The sequence below is a fragment of the Pseudophryne corroboree genome, chromosome 6 (genome assembly GCF_028390025.1).
Source record: "Pseudophryne corroboree isolate aPseCor3 chromosome 6, aPseCor3.hap2, whole genome shotgun sequence".
In the NCBI taxonomy this organism is placed as follows: Eukaryota; Metazoa; Chordata; class Amphibia; order Anura; family Myobatrachidae; genus Pseudophryne; species Pseudophryne corroboree.
The window spans coordinates 35,382,813-35,402,115 of NC_086449.1; the positions used below are offsets into that span (position 1 = coordinate 35,382,813).

The following is a 19,303-nucleotide window of genomic DNA, read 5'->3' on the forward strand; positions in this document are numbered from 1 at the left end:
TTGCTTCACCACTTACCTGCCTCCTGAGTACTGCCGTTCATTTCCCTCAGTATACAGACGGACCGCAGAGTCTGGTAGGAGGGCACCAGAGCACATTAACTATCAGCTGTATCCCCCTGAGTGCCGGACGTGTAAAATATATATGTATACAGCGTCCAAGGTCTGGCACTCCCAGCTTGCAAATCATTTCTCCGCCTGGTTTCTTCACAAAAATCTCTGTATATTCGTGCAAAGGTGCGGCACTCAGGCTGTATAAATGCAATGAATCGACACGCAGTCAATGTAGTATCATTGACTGCGTGTCGATTCATTGCATTAATACAGCCTGAGAGCCGCACCTGTGCACAAATATACATATATATATATATATATATATACAAATATATAAAAAAAATCCTGCGTTTGCCCCTGCCCAGGTCTACCTCTTTTTTGTTGTGGCTATTACATGTAAGGGGCAATACCACTGTGGGCATTATGTGTATAAAGCGCACTACTGGGTGTGGTAATGTGAATAAGGGACACTACTGTGTGGTATGGTATACGTTTGATAGATAGACAGTGTCTAGTTAGAGAGTCAATAGATAGACACCATATGTTAGACAGACATTAGGTCGACAGGGTCAAAAGGTCGACAGGGTCAAAAGGTCGACGTGACAAAGGTCGACAGGTCAAAAAGTCGACATGTAAATGGTCAACATAAAAAAAGATAGACAAATGTTTTTTTTTTATGTAACATGTTTTTGTACTATTTCATACTTTCTCTATCCATGTCGGCATAGAGTTGGTTATAAACCTTGTGGCGAGCGCAACGAGCCACCGAGCCCGAAGCGTGGCGAGTGAAGTGAACCCCGTGAGGGTATGCCTTTCTACAATTGGGGGTCCCAGATGACAAAACTATCCACACAAACCACAAAAATGCAAAAAACATGGTGTTTACCTTTTTCATGTCGACCATTTTCATGTCGACCCTTTGACCCTGTCGACTTTTTAGCCTGTCGACATTTTGACCTGTCGACCTTTGTCATGTCGACCTTTTGACCCCGTCGACCTAATGTCTGTCTAACATATGGTGTCTATCTATTGACTGTCTAACTAGACACTGTCTATCTTTCATACCGGAACTGTGTGGTATAATATGATTCGGGCACTATGGCCCTCATTCCGAGTTGATCGGTCGCAAGGCGAATTTAGCAGAGTTACACACGCTAAGCCGCTGCCTACTGGGAGTGAATCTTAGCTTCTTAAAATTGCGACCGATGTATTCGCAATATTGCGATTACTAACTACTTAGCAGTTTCAGAGTAGCTCCAGACTTACTCTGCCTGTGCGATCAGTTCAGTGCTTGTCGTTCCTGGTTGACGTCACAAACACACCCAGCGTTCACCCAGGCACTCCAACCGTTTCCCCGGCCACTCCTGCGTTTTTTCCGGAAACGGTAGCGTTTTCAGCCACACGCCCCTGAAACGCCGTGTTTCCGCCCAGTAACACCCATTTCCTGTCAATCACATTACGATCGCCGGAGCGAAGAAAAAGCCGTGAGTAAAAATACTTTCTTCATAGTAAAGTTACTTGGCGCAGTCGCAGTGCGAACTTTGCGCATGCGTACTAAGCGGATTTTCACTGCGATGCGATGAAAAAGAACGAGCGAACAACTCGGAATGAGGGCCTATGTGCAGTATAATGTGAATTATATTGTGCTACTGTGTGGTGTAATATAAATTGGGAATGCTATTGTGTGGCCATGTCTCTTCCTTGTAAGTCCGCACCTTTCGGCGTGTACTTACCGTTTATAATGTATGGGAGTAAGGGCGCAAATTTATACTTTGCAGGTGGGCGCCAAACACCCTAGCAACGGCCCTGCCCGCAACCTAACCCTCCCCACTTAGTAGCCATAAAAATTACCACTGGGAACGGATAACCATGTAGTACAGTATGTGATGGTTCCCCACAGCCTTTGCATGGGGAAGCCTATTTAACTAGTATTGTAATGATACTTGCAGTGCAAATTACCTGTTTTATTAGTGCTATCTTAGGATGGCAATGACAGTTTAAATTTGTTTGTTTTTTGTTCTTAAATAGATATATTTGTATATGTAAAGACTTTTTTGCGATTTTTTTTGTATCATCTGCCGCAACAATTGTCCCAACCTCTGCAGTGGCATACAATAGGCCCTTCATAAATTTCAGCTCCAGGCCCATGTGGACATTAATCTGGCACTGCTAGTGACACACCCGTATTAGTGGACAATTTGGGATCAAATTAGCACATTCTTCCCTAAAATATCTGCCCATTGAGATTTCCATTCTGACATCTCTCCTCTAGATACTGATAACTTTACCTCTTGTATTAAATATATTCTCTAACAAATGGACAATTGGCTTTATCTGCCCTTGTCATTATTAGGTCGAACTGTCTTTATTAAATCTGTGATCTTCTCAAAAATTAACTTACAAGATACAGATGCTTCCTATAGCTATATTGATTAAAAAAGACACAAAAAGCTGCATAGCAACTGTTACCAAGTTTATTTGGCTACCAAAGAAGCCCAAGAATCCACGGAGTAGATTACTGCACTCTAACAATAATGGCAGCTTTGAGCTTCCTGATATTGCCACATTCTCCGACTAATGTCCAACTCTATATAAGTTCCTACAGTATGTGCTTGATCTCCACACTACTATGAATGTAAAAAAGTCTGCTATAAAGTAACATTTGTATAATGTTTATGCAATAAATCTTTCTTACTGTATCTTTCTCTCACTGTATATAGAACATCTACTGACTGGCACTTATGGAATATTGTTTATTTGGATATATTTTATCACATCTCACCCCTGGGTAATCACATCTGCTCAATTATGTGTAATAATTTTTCCCTAAATTAAATTATTCACAGATCTCATTTTAAATGCACCACTGAGACCGTCCCAAATGTAACTCATTATAAAATAATTTTACTATGAATAGAAGTCATATACAGTATATATTATTCCACATCATTGTGTATAATTACAGTTATCTCTATAACGCCAGGGATATAACAGTGAGGTAGAGACAGAAGGATACAGTGATGTAAGTATAAGACACCTGTTACATGAGTGTTACTGCAAATAAATTATACAGGGGTAGATTTACTAACAGACAATTTTAGTTCTATTTCAAAACCGACAGTGTTCTTGTGTGTAAAAAAATAGTTTTTACTATCCGTTGCTTTGCAGTGTCTATAGAAAAGCGGCGACGAGGTTGGTTAGTTTTGTCATCAATTTTGACATATCCAATAAAATCTGACAACACAGACCAATAACAGATCACTAACACTACCTGGTGGAGTTCTATGGGTGAAAGCATACCACATGCAATCTCAACTTCACAAACCCCTAATAAAAAGCCCCAATCCTCCCAAGCACATTGTGAGGATATAGTGAGGGAATTGGAGGTAGATGGTGTTAGGAGAGGTGATTTTGGAGAGCGATTTGGTGAGTGATTTTGTGAATACTTGAAAAAACTATATATTCATACATGTGAAATCCTGGCGGTTGAGGTGGCGGCGGTAACATGACTGACCATGGCGTCCCAACACTGAAGATCCCGACTTCGGAGGGGGTAAATATTTCTATCCTCCTTTCTCCCCTACCCTAACCTTAACCCTTGGGGGTGGCAGCTACGGCTAACCCTCAGGGTGTGGTGGCTAGGACTAACCACCTCCCTAGTGCCTAACCCTAAACCCCACCCAAGTGCCGAAACTTAACCCTCCTCCCGGGCCCTAACCCTAACTGTGAACCCCGATACTAACATTTGGGATGTCTGCTGTCGGTGATCTGGCGTCGGTCACATGACCGCCGGCATCCCAACAACCAGGATGCTGAACGCATCCACTGAAAAATGTCTTGCCATTCTCCGTGTAGCCTTGTCTTATTTTAAAGTTTGTCTAATTTTTTTAAAGTTTGTCTAATTTTTTTGTCTCCTGTCATTTAGTTTTAGTCTTGTCAGTGTTTATTTGTAAATGCGTGTTGTGTGCTTGTGAGGAGTGTAGTGTTAGTGCATAGCAGCTTTTTCAGTGTTGGTCGTTGTGTTATTTGTTATTCGTTTAGATGGAGGAGGAGAGAAGGTGCAGGACCCACACGCACAAACCCTGAGCCCCCATCCCAAGCGTCACTTGCTAAAAGGAAATGATAACTTCCAATTATTTGCTGACATTAAGCATGCATATTAGCATAATTACCATTAAAATGTTTATTTGTTTATTTATTTGTCCTGTGAACAAAATGTTACCATGACAAACAACATATTTTGCAAAGATACACCAACAGGGGAACGCCCAGCACAGGGCTAGCTCGCCCCGCATGTCAGTGCCGCCCCCCCCTTCCCGCAGAAGTACAAAGGCATCGCACAGCGGCGATGCCTTTGCACTTCAAGAGTAGCTCCCAACCAGCGCAGCTTTAGCATTCTGGACGGGAGCTACTCATCGCTCCCTGGCCCGTAACGGCTGCGTGTGACGTCACGCAGCAGCTGTGGTCCGCCCCCCGCTCGGTCCGGCCACGCCTGCATTGGCCGGACCGCACCCACTAAACAGCGTCCAAATACTGCCATTCCGCCCCCTCCCACCCAGCGATCGCCTCTGCCTGTCAATCAGGCAGAGGCAATCGTATCCCTGCTATGGCCTTTGGCCGTTTGGTGTGCGCCAGCGCACTACGACACTGGCACATGCGCAGTAGGGACCCATTCACTCTGTGTTTAGTTTTGCAATAACAGGAAGTTTACGTGAAAAAGTTGTTAATTTATCTGCATTTCCCAATATAATGTGTTGACTGTCGGTTTGTGGTCGATTTGAAAATTAAAGTTTAGTAAATCCATGGTTTATTTGTGAAGTAAAGTAATCAATAGTTGGTCTGATGTACTTGAGTGCCCTAAAGTCTGTCATTTGGTTGGTTTTCCATTGGTTTTGCCTTTTGTAAATGGTTGGTTTTTAAAACTTAGCCAAGAACCCAAAACGGACGGCTAGAAAACTTACCCCAAAGGGGGAAATTTAATAAAGGTTAGTTTTGGTTCTTAACGCAATGGATGGACATTGATCTGTATTTGTATCGGGTGGTCTTCAGTATGCCAAATGTCGGGATCCCGGCGCACAGTATACCGGTGCCGGAATCCCGACACCCAGCATACCGACAGCTATTCTCCCTCGTGGGGGTCCACGACCCCCCTGGAGGGAGAATAAAATAGTGTGGCGCGCATAGCGCGCCACCGTGCCCGCAGTGTGGCGAGCGCAGCGTGGCGAGCGCAGCGTGGCGAGCGCAGCGTGGCGAGCGCAGCGAGCCCGCAAGGGGCTCCTTTGCACTCGCCACGCTGTCGGTATGCCAGCGGTCGGGCTCTCGGCGCCGGTATGCTGGTCGCCGGGAGCCCGAGCGCCGGCATACCGTACTACATCCTTTGTATCATCCACAAAGTTTCAACTTGATTTGAAACCTGATGTCGATGTCAGTTAGATTTTGCAGTTAGTTTTGATCTTTCACTACCAAACCGATGGAAAATAGAAGCAAACAACACTACGGCAAATCCATCCAAAAAGAAGTACTGCACAGATCAGTATGGGGTCACCCTTTGTGGGGTCCCCCTGGTTTCATGTAACACTCTTAACTGGTCAGCCGAGGCCTGGAATTTCTCTGAATATTGGTACCCCTCCAAAAAGGGATCCCCATTCTGAGGAAATCTCAGGCTTGGGCTGAAAGCCCAGGGCTATTCCCACATCTATGGTGGCAGTGGATGCAGGGTTAATGGTGTAAAAATAGATTTTACTATTATTCTTTACATTTGGCTACATGTCCAGGTCAAATGGTAACAGTATAATTTTTAACGTTTCGGAGTAATTAAATTCGTCTTCAGAGAACAATAAAAGAAGATACTGTACTCACCTAACTAGAACCCCAAACCAGTGAAACACCTGTGGTGCTGCAGGATCAGTCTGGGAATGGCACGCTGACATCATCAGGGTGCTACCCGTTCAGTCTAGTGCAGCTGTCCCTCCCTCTGGTTGCCACGGAAAAACGATAACAACAGAAGTGAATCGTGCCAAGAGCTGGAAAAGGAGGCTGTTAAGAAAATCAGATCAGAAGAAAGAAATGAATGTATTAAAAGACATACGTACTGTAGAGGTTCATAGCAGATGCTAATAAAATACATATACTCATACATGTATATAAAAAAACGAGAGAGCACTAATATTAAAGGGAGATCACAGATTAAAAAAACTCATGAATGAGAAAGAATACAAGTTATTAAACACCTACTGAGAAAGGAGATAATTATTATTATTTATTTATTTATTACCAGTTATTTATATAGCACACACATATTCTGCAGCGCTTTACAGAGAATATTTGGCCATTCACATCAGTCCCTGCCCCAGTGGAGCTTACAATCTATATTCCCTTCCACATGTACACACTAGGGTTAATTTTTGTTGAGAGCCAATTAACCTACCAGTATATTTTTGGATTGTGGGAGGAAACCGGAGTACCCGGAGGAAACCCACGCAAGTACGGGGAGAATATACAAACTCCACACAGTTAGGGCCATGGTGGGAATTGAACCCATGACCTCAGTGCTGTGAGGCAGTAATGCTAACCATTACACCATCTGTACTGCCCAATGGGCATAATGAACAAAATTGTAGCCATAGAGATCCAAATGAAGCAAAAAGGCATAGAAAACCTGACAGAGAAAACACTACAAGGATAAATATTCATTAAGTCCAAAGGGATGGATGGTGTTTAAACTGAAAATCCATTTTACCTCCATTCTCAGGAGTATCCTGTCACGGTCACCTCCTCGAGTAGGGCAAGGGGCTTGATCAATCATTTTATATCGTAATGTGACTAGCGGAAGCTTATGATCTCTAAAGTATTTGGCCACCAGTTGGCCAGTGAACTCATGTCCAGGATTCAACACAGAGCACATGGATACTTGATACTAGTTGATAAAGTATTACAAAAACAAGTGTTGTGTACAAAAAAAAATGGAAGTCGATTTTCTCTTCACTGGCAAGAGTCACTGCACCACTATAATCTATGGCAGATGTCCATTTTATCAGCTCATTGAGAAACCCCTGATGAAGTCTAGAAACAGATGAAACGGGTTGGGTATCTGAGAGCAGTGTTCTTTATTCTGCCTAAACCATAAACTGTGCAAGTTCAATCCAGGACAGTGCCAGAAAAGGTTTCGGTTCCATCTTGACAGATCAAGTGACACTCAATCTCCAATAAAAATCTATTGTGTATTACAGTATATTCTCCAACACAAACTGTATTTTATGTTATGTATGTTTCTTATTCTTATTTTTATATGTGTGCCATTGAATTTTAATAAATATAAAAATTATAAATTCAGCATGGACAATTTTTGAGTCATACAGTGTAAAGATATCAACTACAAGTACTGTATACCTTTTTATGGTAATTGCTGAAAGAATTCAGGACAGCGCCCTTTTCATTACTATTTACAGTAATATATATATATATATATATATATATATAAATAATTTGTACAATAAAAGTTTCAGGACTGTATATGTGTCCTCCATAATATATGCACCTCACTGTTAAGCCGTTAGAAATGATTTCATGAATCAATTTTGGAGACAATCTAATGATTTAAGTGCCGAGTGGTATTTTTTTTTTTTTTTGTATTATTGTAGTTTATTTATATTATGCCTCAAATTACATATGAAACTCAATGCAACACGCTCAAACAGACAGTACATGGGAAGAATAAAACAGTGAGATTTCTTTACTAGTGAGTGACAGATAATAAATAACCAGTCAGCACACGAGAGACAAGGACTCAGTTGTGTGTGGAGCCCTGAGAACATACAGGCTGCATACAGTATATTAGGCTGCCAGTATATGTAGTGTAAAAATAGTACAAAAACCAGCGCTGGCTGTGAAAGTAAAAAAGATCTGAACGGTTTGTTAAAATATAAAATAAACAATTTATTTACCAATAAACATTCAAAAGAAAAAATATATAATGTGTATATATGAAAGGGTATACATATGAATAAAAACTAGTAAAATGTGCACAATGCCATAGAATAATTAAATTGATATTGGCAACAAATTAGAATGATTATATCTCAGCCGATCCACCAAATAGGCTCCTGTAAATGAATCCTCATAGGCTAGGACCTCCGCCAAATAATAAAAGTCAGCAATAAGCAATGGATATTACCAGAGCACTTGGAGTCATCCCTTGATGTGCTGTCAGCCTTAGGAAATGTCCATTTATAGCCCAAGGGAAATCCAAAGATTGGGTGCTTTGGCTGAATCCAGGTGGTGGAGTAAATGTCCATTTAATGCCAGGATTGGAGATCAGGAGTTTAATATCGCTGATGTGGTGTCGGCTCACAGATACAGGCTCTACGCGTTTCGCTGGTTAGAGGGCATCCAGCTTCATCAGGAGCATATGTATATGTAGTGTATATGACCAGGGCTAGGTCAGGAGATGTATAAACTAGAGACACAACTTGTCATATAGAATTAATATTTAAAATATAGAAAAACATCTAGTACAACCAAGAGAATCATATAATATGTGTTATAGATTATCGTTTCTGAGAAAAAACAGGGGAAATAAAATAATCAGAACATATTTGTCAGACCACTGCTGCCCACTTATTACCTATCCCACCACTAGGTGCTCAGGAGACTTTGGTGACCAGTCCAAGAGTATACAGTAAGTGATATTATTCCTGTAGGATCATGAAAATACCTGAGATCAGCACATATACATGCAGTGCACATATCACGCCAGGTGACCTGTTTGATGAACACAGTAATGTAGAATATGAAGACTGATGCATATTTTCTATTTACAGATGATCTACTGGCTAATTCACACATTATGGATCATACATATACCATATATATAAAGTTCATCCTCTTCCTCATTTTCATGGTCTGTTCCATGGATCAGCGATGTAGTCTTCCACCTATGTCAGTGATGGAGGGGATAAAACAACCTGGAGATATCATGATAGGAGTCTTGTTAAGCATTCATATCGACAGAATATACCAAAAGCTGACATTCACTGAGAGACCACCCAAGACCTCGTGCACACTGTAAGTCCTATATTACTGATGTTCTCATCGTTTTCTAAAAATGCTTCTGTTATATTGGGTATTCCGGGGCAGTTACAAAAAGGAAATGTTGTCTACCAGTAATACTGCACGTCTTCAGTTTGGTATCCGGACTCCAGGTCGACAGCACAAAGGTCGACACACCTTAGGTCGACGCCAATTGGTCGACACACCTTAGGTCGACATGGACGAAAGGTCGACATGGACAAAAGGTCGACAGGAACAAGGTCGACATGGAAAAAGGTCGACATGAGTTTTTCCCGATTTTTTTTCTTTTTTTGAACCTTTTCATACTTAATGATCCACGTGGACTACGATTGGAACGGTAAAGTGTGCCGAGCGAAGCGGTAGCGGAGCGAAGGCACCATGCCCGAAGCATGGCGAGCGAAGCGAGCCATGCGAGGGGACGCGGTGCACTAATTGGGGTTCCCGGTCACTCTACGAAGAAAACGACACCAAAAAAACATAAAAAACTCATGTCAACCTTTTTCCATGTCGACCTTGTTCCTGTCGACCTTTTGTCCATGTCGACCTAAGGTGTGTCGACCAATTGGTGTCGACCTAAGGTGTGTCGACCTTTGTGCTGTCGACCCTCAGTCCCAGACCCTTTAGTTTACGTATTGTTATTAAGAACTGGCAATACACCTGTATCCAGATAATAACCCCAGCATATCGCCAGCTTATTTCATAGTGCTATACAATATAAATGTATAAATGATGCTGCTTAAAGAGCTATATAAATATTGCTCAAAATTAGGTGATGTTTTGTCGCCGGATATCTGCACAACACATGCTGTATGTAATTACAGCTGACTAGTGTGCAACTCTGAATCGGTCTAATAGTGGTACATCAATGATAACTTGAATCTGATTGGTTCTGAGGGACTGTGTTACTTGTTACAAAATATTTCGAGACCAACTGTCACAGTTGAACACTGAAGCATTACTTAATCACTGACCTGGCATAGTTGCAGGCGATGCAACATCATTTCCGGAATCATGCCCCGAAGTGCCGTGTTGCTGGCATTGTGGAGCGTTTGCATCGGGGATCGCAGTGTGGGGAGGGGAACTTAGTTCCTCTCCCATCACAATTTGGCAGATCAGCTGCAGCATGGGGGACTGAAGAGCTGTGCTACCTAGCCCCACACTCCACTGCACTCTGCTATAAGGTGAGGGTATAGGATTACTCTGGGGAGGGGGGCGTTTAATATAGTGGGGCACACATTTTTACACTAGGGGATGCCCCATAAGAATATTTTTTTAGCTGGGGGGATCATATATTACAAATACAAATGACACACACATACAGTAGTGACCCATCACTATGTGTCATTATGCACTGGGGGTGAGGGGGATCTGCCACTGTGATAAATTACCACTAGAGGGGTGGGGGTAGATAATGCTGGGGATCTTTTGCTACTGAGCAGGGGTTATTTCTGATGGGGGTAGGAAGTAATTTTACAATGGGGACCTATGGACATGGGGTATGGGGGGGGGGTTTAGCCCTGCATAGGTATATTGTTTTAAAAAATAAAATAGGATTATATATTATTAAAAATACTTTTTAAACTTTTTTAAATAAAAAAATGACAATTTCTGAGATTTTTTTTTGCAAAAATAATAATAATAATAATAATAATAATAATAATAATAATAATAATGTAATCGGTTAAGTGGTTAAACTCCATAAGTGCATAAGACATTTTAAGAATTTGGTCACTCTTCCCATGTAACAAAGAAAACACAAAACAGCAATTTGGCATTTAAAAATTAGTCATCATTCATTTTCAGTTCTTGATGAAAAGCAGCTTTGGCCTCATTCACTAAATGTCTCATCACTTGTTGTACTCATGGTCCCAGTTCAACACTTCAGATGAAGAAAGTTTAAAGTGAGAGAGAAATTTGCATAGGCAGCCACTTGTATTTAAGGTAGTATTTCACTCCCTGTGGAAAAAGTCATCCATAAGTCCTGGTGAATGGCTTAATGGAAAACACACAGTGTTAGAAACAAGACTATATGAGTTCTTGACAGGTATTGAAATTTATATAGATATCAGCATTGTGCAGCTGGAATTAAGATCAAGTTATGTATCCACAATTGTTGGTGAACAAGCCATGCCTTAGTGGCTGGGATGATCTGCTAATGAGTTTATGAGTGTGATACCATTTGTATGCAGGTGGTGATATTGCAGAGTTATATAGGCACACACCATCTGATGAATCAATGAACAGCCCAGTTACTTAACCGGTGGTGTTGGTTTATTGAAACATTGCATGTACAGCCGTACTCACTGTTGCATGAACAATGGTGATGGAGCAGAGCTTAAGCAGAGGGGGGTTTCATACAGTTCACCAGCTGGTGAGTGTATTCTGCAAATGGATAATTGTAAAGGGATGCTGGAACAGCTTTATAGCAGGTAATAAACAGGTCTCTCATAGGAGCTAACTAGGAGACTTCTGTCTCCAACCATGTCACTCTTCACAGTCTCAAAATGGCCCCTCAGTAGAGACCTTGGCGGCCATCTTGAGATAAAGTGCTGCTTGAGAAAACACATGTAGGGAGACATTGCTGGGGTTTTTTCCCTGCGAAAGATCTGATATTTGACTTCAGGAGATGTCATTTAAGCTTTGTCAATGGTAAGTATTTTGCACTACACAGTGGAATTTGGAAGCTTACCAGGTGTGCTTTGGACAATGAAAAAGAAACACTTGAAACCATAAATGTGACACTTGTAATAAAGATGATCCTGATGTCATGTTATGCTCATCTTCAATTGAGGCCATTAGGTTTAACTGAGCAGTATTCTAAACAAAAAATACACTTTTAAAAAATGCAAGAGGTACTGTAGAAATACGCTGAAAGCAGTTTGGACTTTAATAAGACAATTTTATTGTTTTCATCCATCAAACTTTCTGGAGAATCATAATCTCAAAAATATACTGTAAGTGCTATGGATGGCCATCGGTGGGGTAACCATCAATGTTCACTATTGATGGCTCCACTGGTGGTTAATCTTGATGGCATAAACTATTGACTGGGAACCATTGATGGTTTCATTCACCATTGGTAATCCCTACTCTGTTACTTACTGGGCTGTTGGCCAATCAAAGCTGTGTTAAGTGCTTCATGGGTTGCTTCAGATAACCATCAATGGTTTGTAACCATCAATGATTACTGACCAACCCTAGCAGGTGAACCCATCTTACAGAGATGTTCTCCAGAACCAGGAAGTGGGCATGTTCCTTGAAATATGACAGATGGTTGGGGATGGCAAGCAAACTCACACAGGCTGAATAGATGTACAACATTACTAGCTCCTATTTATACCACAAAGTTTAAAATGTCTTTTAGTTTCAATATTATGTTTGATACAAATCAAACTATTTATTGTGATATTAAATTATGGTTTGGGAAAGAAGGAAAATATTTTATATACTTTTATCTATCTTAAAGGTTTAGTTTGGACAACTACCTTCAGATTCAGATTGTGCTACACACCATTGAAGAGATCAACAGGGATCCCGACATTCTCCCAAATGTAACATTAGGTTTCCAGATGTATGACACCTGTAATGTACCACATAATGAATTACAAGGAGCATTACAATTCCTAACTGAGAATACCACACTCATCTCCAGCAGCCAATGTAGTTCCAGACCATTTTTCCCTGCCATTATTGGATCCAGACTTTCTGCAAACTCAATCATCTTGGCACATGTTCTGGGGACTTTCAGACACCCACAGGTAAGAAGTTTTGGAGAACCTGCAATTAGTTACCACAAAATGTGCCTTATTATTGTATTATTATTATTATTATTATTATTATTATTATTATTATTATTATTATTACAGTTTCTTATATAGTGCAGCAAATTCCTTTGCACTTTACATGTGGAAACAACACTTAGAAAATAAAACAAAAATAACAATTGTCAACAGTAATAAAACATAACTGGGTAATAAAGCCCAGCTCGCAAGATTACAATCTATAGGGAAGTAGACATTGATACACAAGGAAAGGTGTTATCTATTGAATAATGGTCCACCAGATTGCAAAGGTTCTTGGTGGGTTGTATGATATGATTACACAGCAATATTGCAATATTGGCCTGGGGTCAAGAAGTTGGGAAAGGAAGAAAGAGAAAATATGTGAGGATATGTGTGGACTGTACAGTGGGGATATAATTGGAGAGGACAGCTTATTAAGGTCATGTGGGTGGTTCTGGAATTTGATAAGCTTGCCTGAAGAGGTGAGTTTTCAGAGAACACTTAAAGGTTTGGAGACTAGAGGAGAGTCTTATTGTGCATGAGAGGGCATTCCACAGAGTGGGTGCAGCAAGAAGAAAGTCCTGCAATCGTGAATGGGAGTGAATAATGCGTGTGGATAGGAGACGTAGGTCATGTGAAAAGCAAAGAGGTTTGGTTGGGAGATATTTTGATATGAGCAATGGCCTTTTGAGTGATTAAAAGTATTTTATATTGAATTTGGTAGAATACTAGTAACCAATGGAGGGATTAACAGAGTGAATCTGCAGATGATCAAAGTCTAGTGAGGAAAATTAGCCTCGCAACTGCATTCAGAATGGATTGTAGTGGTGAGAGACTATTTTTGGTAAAACAAGTAAGAAAACTATTGCAATTATCAATGCTGGATTACAGATTTTTCAGTTTCTTGAGTAAGGTATGGTTGTATTTTGGATATGTTTCTTAGATGCATGTAGCAAGATTTAGAGACAGATTGAATGTGGGGAACAAAGGACAGTTCAGAGTTGAGTATGACACCAAGGCAGTGAGCTTGGGGAGTAGGATTGATTGTCAAGTTCTCAACAGTAGAAGGTATATATCAAAGTTAGTCTGTGCTTGTGTAATATATGTGGAAGCAGCTCAATTATAAAATAACAATGAGATATAAATTAATGAGCGCTAATGCAAATAAATCGTGTATGATTAAACTATAAGTGGCACCTGAGTTCTCACAAATGAGAGAGATATCAGGCTGGTAATTACTGTTAGTCGGTAGAAATATAATTAATTCTGTTTTGAAAATATTAAGTTTGAGGTGGCAAGATGACATCCAAGAGGAAAGGGCAGAAAGACATTCAGTGACATAGACCAATACAGATGGTGGCAAATATGGGGAGGATAGGTAGATTTGAGTATCATCTACGTACAGATGACACTGAAATCCAAAAAAGCTGATAATTTATCCAATGTGGTATAGCTTGAGAAAAGCAGAGGACCTAAACTTGAGCCTTCTGATACTCCAACTGATAGAGGTAGTGAAGAGGAGGTGGATTCAGAGAAGTAGATACTAAAAGAGCAATTAAATAGGTAGGATGAGAACCAATAATGGGCTGTGTCCTGAAGACCTAAGGATTGTAGTGTTTGTATGAGAAGAGAGTGGTAAATAGTGTCAAAAGCAGCAGAGAGATCAAGAAGAATAAAAAGTAAGAGGGTGGCCTTTGGAGTGACCAGGTCATTCCCTACTTTAGTTAGTGCTGCCTCTGCAGAATGTTGGGAAAAAAAGTCTGATTGAAGTGGGTCCAATAAATTGTGTTAATTAACAAAGTGTGTGAGGCGAGTGTAGGCAAGTCTCTCAAGTAGCTTGGATGGGCATGGGAGCTGAGAGATGTGACGGTAGTTTGAGAGAGAGATTAGGTCAGAATTTAGTTTTTTTCAGAAAGGGAGTAATCACTGCATGCTTGAACAGTGAAAGAAAGATACCAGTAGAGAGAGAGAGAATGATTACAGATTTTAGTTAAGGTTGGTACTAGCACAGAAGACAGAGCTATACTTATTTGTGAGGATATAAGATCAAGTGGAGAGGTAGTAGAGTAGGAGTATGAGAAGAGTATTGATATATCAGCTTCATTTGTGGGATCAATTGGAGAGAAAGTGCCAGAGGATCTAGGTAGGAAATTGACCAAGGAAGAGCATACTATTTGATCTGGGATCTTATCAATCTTGTCCTTAGAGTACAGTAGGAAGCAAGATCTTGCACATTGATAGTGACTGGTGGGTTGGGTAAAGGAGGGTTGAGAAGTGATTTAAATGTATTAAAAATTCACTTGGGTTTAGAGACTTGAGCAAAGATGAGAGTTTGGAAAAACTGTTTGTTTGGCATTGTCCAGGCCATAAGGATAGGAGTGGTAGATAGTCTTATACGTGAGGAAGTTGCCTATTGTATGAGATTTTCACCACTGACTTTCAACTTTGCATGAGGTTTCGTGGTGTCTTGTTAATTTAGAGTGCCACGGTTGACATCTAGGCCTACGTGGAGTGTGATGGGTATTTGGAACCAATTCATCAGGGGCAATTTATAGAGTCTGATTAAGTGGTGATACAGCAATCTCAGGAGAAGTGAATGCAGAAATAGGTGAGGGCAGTTGTTGCAGAGAGGTGGAAAGTTCTAGAAATTAAATTGTGTTAATATTTCTGTGGGTTTTAGCAGGATTGGAGGATTGGAGATTTCAAAATTCAACTTTGATAGGTAAAAACACTAAGGTATAGATACTATAGTTACAGTACAGATAAGAACCACTTTGACCCATCTAGTCTGCCCTTTATTAACCTTTAGGTAGCCTCAACCCTATTTGATCTTTAGTTCTTTGTAAGAATATTCATATGCCTATCTCAAGCATGTTTGAATTGCTCTATCACTTCTGATATGGAGCTACCACTACCCTCTCTGAGAATAAGTTTTTCCTGAAATTTCCCCTGAACCTCCCTCCCTTCAGTTTCAGTGCATGTCCTCGAGTTCTATTACTTATCTTCCTTGGAAGAATTTCTCCCTCTTGAACTTTGTTTAAACCTTTATACTGTATACAGTATTTGAACGTTTTTATCATGTATCCCCTTTCCCTTCACTGCTCCAAACTATTTTAGTCTTTCCAGCTAAGTTCTGTGGTGTAGGCCATGCACCATTTTAGTTGCCCTTCTTTGTACACTCTCTAATGTATTTATATCCTTTTGGAGATACGGCTTCCAGAACACAGTATTCCAGATGAGGCCATACCAATTACCTATACAGTGGCATTATTACTTGTTTTTCTGCTACAGATTCCCTACCCTATGCAACCAAGACTTGCCTTTTTCATTTCTTTGTTACATTGCTTCCCTGCCTATAAGTCACTCAAAATAGTGACTCTTAGATACCTTTCCTTCTCAGAAGTTTCCATTTTAGTAGCATTGATACTATATTTACCCTTTGGGGTTTTGAGACCCAAGTGCATGATTTTGTATTGTTTAGCATTAAATTGTAGTTGCCACATTTTTGACCATTCCTCAAGTCTACCTAAATCCTCAATCATTTGTTTTACCCATCCTGGTGTGTCTACCCTGTTGTATATCATTGTGTCATCTGCAAAACCTGGCCTTGAGATATTGGTGTGGGATTTAGTGACCTATGTACTTGCCATTGAAATTGGCCATTTTCCCTACAAGTTTTTTTTCTGTCATCTGATTGTAGATATTGGCCATGATGTCTCTTTAAGTCACCAGAATATATACTGTGGTTCAATGATATTTCAAAGGTTGTTCATTGATCTATATTGTTAAGATAGATTAAAGGACCTAATTCAGAGATGTACACAATCTTAATAGTTTACATACATCTCCGCAGCCTGTTGAACTGCACATGTGCAGATTGGGTCCTGCATTGCTAGACACAGTGTGGCTGCAGACAGGGCCGTATTATGCCTTTGGTGGGCCCAGGGGACTGAAGACAGGGGGCCCTCCCCATATTGCTAGCAACTACCCCATTGCTGTGCTTCTGCTGTCAGGATCCTGGCCACCGAAATACCGATGCTGTAATCCCAACACCCATCAGAATTCCTACGTCAGAATCCCGACCAGGTCAGTCTCCCGATGCCGGAATACTAACAGCCAGGATCCTGAAGGTAATTATAGCCAGGAGGGTTAAGATTTGAGGAGGTTAGGTTTAGGCTCCACCCATGGGGATTAGGGTTAGGCTGCAAGGGCGGCGGGAGATTAGGGTTAGGCTTTGGGGAGGGGAGATTAGGGTTAGGCACCACCAGGAGGGTAAGGGTTAGGCACTTAAGGAAGAGGGCTAGGGATAGGCTGTGGGAAGGTGGAGGTCAGGTTTAGGCACTAAAGGGAATGTTAGGGATAGCCACTAAGAGGGGAGGTTATGGTCAGGCTGCAGTAAGAGAGGGTTAGGGCTAGGGGGAGTTAGAATACTTGCTGTACCTCACCCCTGTCAAGATTGTGACCACCGTGATGCCAGCATAGGTATTGTGACTACCGGCATCCGTCCGCTGGTCACGTATACCGATCCCATCACAACAAGTCCCTAAGGAACCAAATTTGGTTTACTTCGTATCTAATTTGCATGAAAGGCTGGGACCAATAGGTCTCATAGTCTGACAAAGTTTTTCAGAGACACAGGAACACTAGAGGAAATCTAATTTGAAAAATTAGGCCAGACTTTCAATCCTTTAGACAAGGTGTTAGTTTTGGTTACAGCTCAGAAAAATAAGCTTTCTTCTTATTGGCAAGTTTCTCATGAAGTTTTAGAAGTAGATAAGCATGTGAAATGCAAAGTTATTCAATTAGGAAGAAGAAAAAAGGAGCAAATATAACATGTTAACCTCCTGAAACCCTGCCATGATAAGACATCTGTGCATGGCTTAGTAGGTGATTTTTCTGAAGCTCCTGCAATTCCCACAGAATCAGGTCTGACTCCTGCCCAGAAGCAACAAGCAGAAGAAATGTTATGCCTGAACCAAGATGCATTCTCTTAGATCCCATCCAGACTAATTAGTACTCCAGGGCTTGTGGAAAAGTAGAATAACACAATCCACTTCTACATTTACACGAGCAACGTGCTGCTGTGAAGTTTTGTATGGATTGATGTTTTGTTTCTTGATCATAACCACAGAACCAAGATTCATCTCCTGTAATGATTTTGGGGGAAAAATCGGGTTAATTCCACGTTGTTCATGTGAATCAGCCATCACAAAAATAGGCAAAAGAGTGAATAACTCGTTGGATAAAAAAATCACTGCAGTCAAACGTTACCTTCCCCCGCTATGTCAGTGTGGATACTGGCTCAGAAGGGTTCCACAAACATTCACCTAGCAGCGGAAGCCTTACTATAAGCATCTGCCCTCTAGAACATGATTCCTGTTTCTTTTGGGTACCCCTTCGTATATCTATCTATCTATCTATCTATCTATCTATCTATCTATCTATCTATATAGATAGATAGATAGATAGATAGATAGATAGATAGATAGTAAAATGGGTACTTGAAATAAGGACTCTTAGGCAGGTTTTCTGGTTAAATACAGTGTCTTTACTGGCACCAGACACTGATTATAAAATACTCAGGCTTAGGCCTGGAAACACAGGTGCATACAAAAATAAGTCCAAACATAAAAGTAAATATCTTAGCCCTCCCCAAAGTGCCTGGCACCACAAAACTACATCGTACTCACTGGCCTCTAACAGGCATCAGTGCAACATGCAGTGGGTGTATGGGGGTTTTAAACCCTCTCCTGCTTCTGACTTCCTCCTGGCTCTGAGTTAGCTGAAAGACCCAAAATTCTTGATCTGTGCAGCCCATAAATCCCAGTGTTCCATAATTCTACTGCAGGTGCAGAATCTGCAGGTCTTGTTTTCCTCTCTCTTGAAGGGAGCTGATCCAACAGAAATGTGGGCACAAGCCCTCTCACCACTATATATATATATATATATATATACAGTATCCAAATAATCCGGCACTCTTGCTAATGTCCAGCTGCCTGGGTGCCATTGTCTAAAATTGTACACATGATGGAGTCAGAACAGTATATGCTCAAGACAGACACGGCACTCCAGGACTAACTATAAAGGTTTTTAAAAACCTTTATAGTTAGTCCTGGAGTGCCGTGTCTGTCTTGAGCATATACTGGTCTGACTCCAACATGTATATATATATATATATATATATATATATATATATAAAACAAAACAATAACCAATTGCGCTTCTATTTATCTAGTGTACTGATGAACTAGATAAGAGACCGTAACTGATTCGAATCTACATTTATCTAGTTCATCAGTACACCCTACAGAATATACACCTATAAGGGTGAGGGTGTTCTTTAAAGGCTTGAACAGAAAACCTATTGACTGTATCTGGATGTATTTCTTTTAAGAATGTTT

At 40.7% G+C, this 19,303-nt stretch overlaps 1 pseudogene; it reads left to right on the top strand.

Moving 5' to 3' along the window:
• LOC134934203 (vomeronasal type-2 receptor 1-like) overlaps nucleotides 1-19,303 on the top strand; it is a 77,725-nt pseudogene that overhangs the window by 6,426 nt on the left and 51,996 nt on the right.